Raw genomic sequence first — 4,493 nt, forward strand, 5'->3', positions numbered from 1 at the left:
TGTTAGAAGGAGGAGCAGACTAGGCTTTTAGGGTGTCTTTGTAAAAGAAACCCTAAGCCGGGTTAGCAACAGCTTGTGATGACCCACTTTCCAGGCTCAATCCAAAAGCTTGCGGGCCTACTAAAACTACGTGGTCCCCGGAAGAATGCTCAGGAGACTCTGTCAAAGGGGAGCTATCAATAATTCCTTCATTCAACAAGTATTTGGCAACACCACCATGCATCAACCAAGCAGGGTTCAGGGGGGACAAGACCACAAAGCCCCTTGGCAGCACAGAACTTACCTGCCAGGAAAGCAGAGCCAAAAAATAAGAATGAAGGTAGGGCTGGTTGGATGGATGGACAGCAAGCCAGTCCAACAGAAATATCATGAAATGTTGGGTGCCACAGACAGAGTGAGACAAGCAGCTGTGATGGGGATGGGTGGCTCCCCTTTGGGACCTGACAACAAGGCTGAGAGCTGCATAATGGCTAACCAGTCATGTTGAAGCACTGAAGACAGATGAGGGTAGTGGTACTCTAGCGAGTAAGGAAACCACTGGAGCACTTTGAAGAAGAAAGGACTCATTCCAATTTACATTTTGAAGCAGTCTCTTCATGGAGAATGGAACCCTTGTTCCAGAGATTAGGGATAGGACGGAGGCGTGGGTAAGACTATAAAGGGATACGAGGGAGGGGTTTGTGGTGACTCCTGATGGTGACCTATGTAGGAAATCTACACATGTGGACACACACACACACACACATGCATGTGTAAACTGGTGAGATCTAAGTTCAGTCAACTGTACCAATGACAATTTCCTGGCGTTCATACCTGCCAGGAATATGAAATTTCCACTTATGCAAAGTATTGGCAAGAGAGGCTGAGTGAAAGGCGCGTGGGCCCTCCCTGTACACTTCTTTGCAACCTCCTATGATTTCATTATTTCAAAATTTAAAAGCTAAGATACAAGTTTTCTGAGAGTCTCATCTAAGGCAAAGGTTGGGGAAAAACTCCCACCTCAAACTCCAAACTCCCTGCCATTGAATGAATTCTGACTCACGGAGACCCTATGGACAAGGCAGAAGTGCCCCTCTGAGTTTCAGAGGCTGTAACTCTTTATGGAAGTAGAAAGCCTCATCTTTCTCCTGCAGAATGGCTGGTTGGTTTCAAACTGTGAAATTGTGGTCAGCAGCCCAACTCGTAAGTCACTCAGAAAAGACAGAAAACACCAAGGTTGTCGATGGTCTGGCGCAAATGGAACTCCTGTAGTATACATTGCTGGTGGGAATATCAATGGTACAACCACTTTGAAAATTATTTGATAGTTTTTGTTAAAACTGAACATATGCTACTCTATGACCAGCAATTCCACCCCTAAGCCTACACCCAACAGAAATGCACATACACATACCAAGACACTTGAGAATATTCATAATATATAATGTATTATTGCAGCCCAAACTAGACATCAGCCAATTGCCTCTCAATTAGTAATGGGATAAAGTTGCTACGCTTGCATAATGGAATATTAGTCAACAACAAAAATAAATTATCTACAACCAAACAAAACAACATGCGTGAACATCACAACAAGCATAAAAAGTCACGGATGGGTGTGTTCTTATAATATGACATCAAAGAGCAGGTTATTAAGTGCCAGGACAGTGGTCTTTCTTTGCGGGGAGGGGCGGAGGCTGGGCAACAGTAACTGGGAAGGAGTTTATGGGTGAACTCCCAGGGACTGGGAGTTCATATCTTAATCTAGACCTAGAAACCCTAGATCATCCATTCCCAAACTTATTAAGCCTACTGTCCGCTTTCCACAAAAAGGAAAAAAACTCAGTTTACCCATGGCAGTTAAGCATCTTTGTCCTGTAGCCTATCATCCAGGATACAGTGGTAACTGCTTTTGCACCATCCTGCCCCCCTATCCCCGGATTGTTCCAGTACCCCCGGGGGAGTAGAATTGCCCACTTTGAGAAAGCCTGCCCTAAGAATAGGGATATGAGATCTAGACCTGGGTTTCTCAACCCCAGCATTACTGTCTGGGCTGGCTGATTATCTGGGGAGCAAACCTGTGCATTGCAGGATGCTTGCCAGAATCGCCAGCGTCTGCCCACCACACACCAATAGTGCCACTACAGTTCTAACGATGAAAGATGTTGCCAGACCTTCTAAATATTCCATAGGTACAAAAGTAACTCCAGTTGAGAACCACGAACCTAGATGCAAGTTACACAGGCACGTGCAGTTCATGAGTGAGCAGCAAACTGTACACTGCCCTCTTCGGCATGTGTACCATCACTTAAAACATAGCCCACCAAGCAGGAAGGCCATGCAGGAGGCTCTGGCAGGCACCCAGGTGCAAGGTGATGATGCCTGGACCAGGTAGTCACTGTAGAGATGGAGGAAGTAGAAAGATTCAGGATATGGGCTCTGGGTCATGTGGTCATCTGGAGGATAAGAGGGAAGCGAGAAGGACATCACGACTTTGGTTTTGAACAACCAGCTTGTGGGTGGTACCATTGACCATAAAATGGGTCAAGCTAGGGTCAGAGGAGCCTGGGGAGAAGATGGCAACGATGACAGACTATGACGATGACAGACTGACCATGCACAGAAGACAATTAAAAAAAACAAACTTTACTATCCTCTCACCTGTGCTTTTAAAGAATAAAACAACTGATGTGCTATTTTTTTTAACCTAAACACAAACAAATCCACCCTCCCTAAAAAAGCCTTTTTGAGGTTGAAGTGTGAGCTGCAGGCTTCACTCAAATGAAGAAATGGGCAGGAGAACCCTTGGGAAACAGATATGCTGTACAGATCCAAGTCACTAGTGTTGCTGACATCTATGAACAGGTAACCAGTAATTCTCAAATCTGTACGTTTCTAGATCATATATTTGGAAATACAATTGCATAAAACTTTGGATCCCAAAGAGCTGGGAGAAAATGTAAGGCACATAATTACAACAATCTATACTTTTGTGTCTGCGGGTCTCATTATTACTTCCTTTTTGATGCTACTAAAATTAACAAGCCCTTAAAGAACTTCAAACTGCTAATTTTAAGGTCAGCAGTTCAAAACTACCATTTGCTCCACAAGATCAAAATGAGGCTATCTAAAGAGCTGCTGTCTCGGAAAGCCAGAGGGACAGTTCTACCTTGCCCTATAAGGTTGCCATGAGTCGGAAGTGACTCAATAGCAGTGAGTGTGGTTGTGGTTTGGGTAAAAGAACTTTGAGGCAAGGTGGCGGTATAGTGGGTTACACACTGGTCAGCAGTTCAAAATCACCAGCTGCTTTGCTAGTGAAAAGATGGAGGTTTTCTACTCCTGTTAAGATTTGTACTCTTGGAAACCCAGAGGGATAATTCTACCGTCTTATAGGGTTACTGCTATAAGTCAGAATCTACTTGATGACTGCAAGTTTGATTTCTGTATGTTTTAAGAACTTCAAAGTACACTTGATTTTGACCATAAATACTTGACAAAAATACTAAATAATCACCAACCTATCCCTTAGCAGCTGAATACTTTAACTACTGTACCTCTAGGCTCCTTCAAATAAATGCTATAAACCAGTGGTTCTCAACCTTCCTAATGCCGCGACCCTTAAATACAGTTCCTCATGTTGTGGTGACCCCCCCAACCATTAAAAAATGATTTTCATTGCTACTTCATAACTGTAATTTTGCTACCGTTATGAATCGGCAGACCCCTGTAAAAGGGGTCATGACCCACACAACCATTAAAAAATGATTTTCATTGCTACTTCATAACTGTAATTTTGCTACCGTTATGAATCAGGAGACCCCTGTAAAAGGGGTCATGACCCACAGGTTGAGAACGGCTGCTATAAGCCAACACAATTACTCTGAAGTCAAGATTCCAGTCTTTCAAAGTCCAATATCACTATATAAACCAGGTCCTTTGTATTTTCTTGTACAAGCCAATTCTGACTACTGGCAACCCAAACAGAATCGCTCTAACGTGAAGTTTTGTCGGCTCCACTCTCTACAGAAGCAGACTGCCAGGCCACTGGGTAGGGTGGAACGGTTTGACTTTAGATTAGCAGCTAGTGCAAACTGTCTACATAATCCACCAGACACTGGGAATAAAGAGCCCTACACTTCAGCCTCTAGGAAGAATCGTTTAGGCTTGCCATCTAAATGAGGAGTCAACTAAGTTCACATGGAAGAAACGCAACAGCTGCGGATCCAACGAGGACAATACCAAAATTCAAAAACACCCAGGACCTTTGAAATACATCTTTGCATAGATTTCATTTTCAGAACATCCAGATTTTTAAAAAATTACTATCGACAACTAATGCACTAGTTAACCTAAGAAGCACTTTACATTTGTAACAGCTATAGATTTAAAAACAAAACCCAAAGCCTTTTCAATTGTTGAAAAAGTAACACACACCCAAGGGGGCGAGGCTGGGAGCCAAGAAAACGGTGTACAGGTGTTTGTGGTATCAAATCCCATCACCCCAGTCAAGCTAG

The sequence above is a fragment of the Echinops telfairi genome, unplaced genomic scaffold (assembly GCF_000313985.2).
Source record: "Echinops telfairi isolate 266 unplaced genomic scaffold, ASM31398v2 ScPeMD7_5;HRSCAF=22, whole genome shotgun sequence".
In the NCBI taxonomy this organism is placed as follows: Eukaryota; Metazoa; Chordata; class Mammalia; order Afrosoricida; family Tenrecidae; genus Echinops; species Echinops telfairi.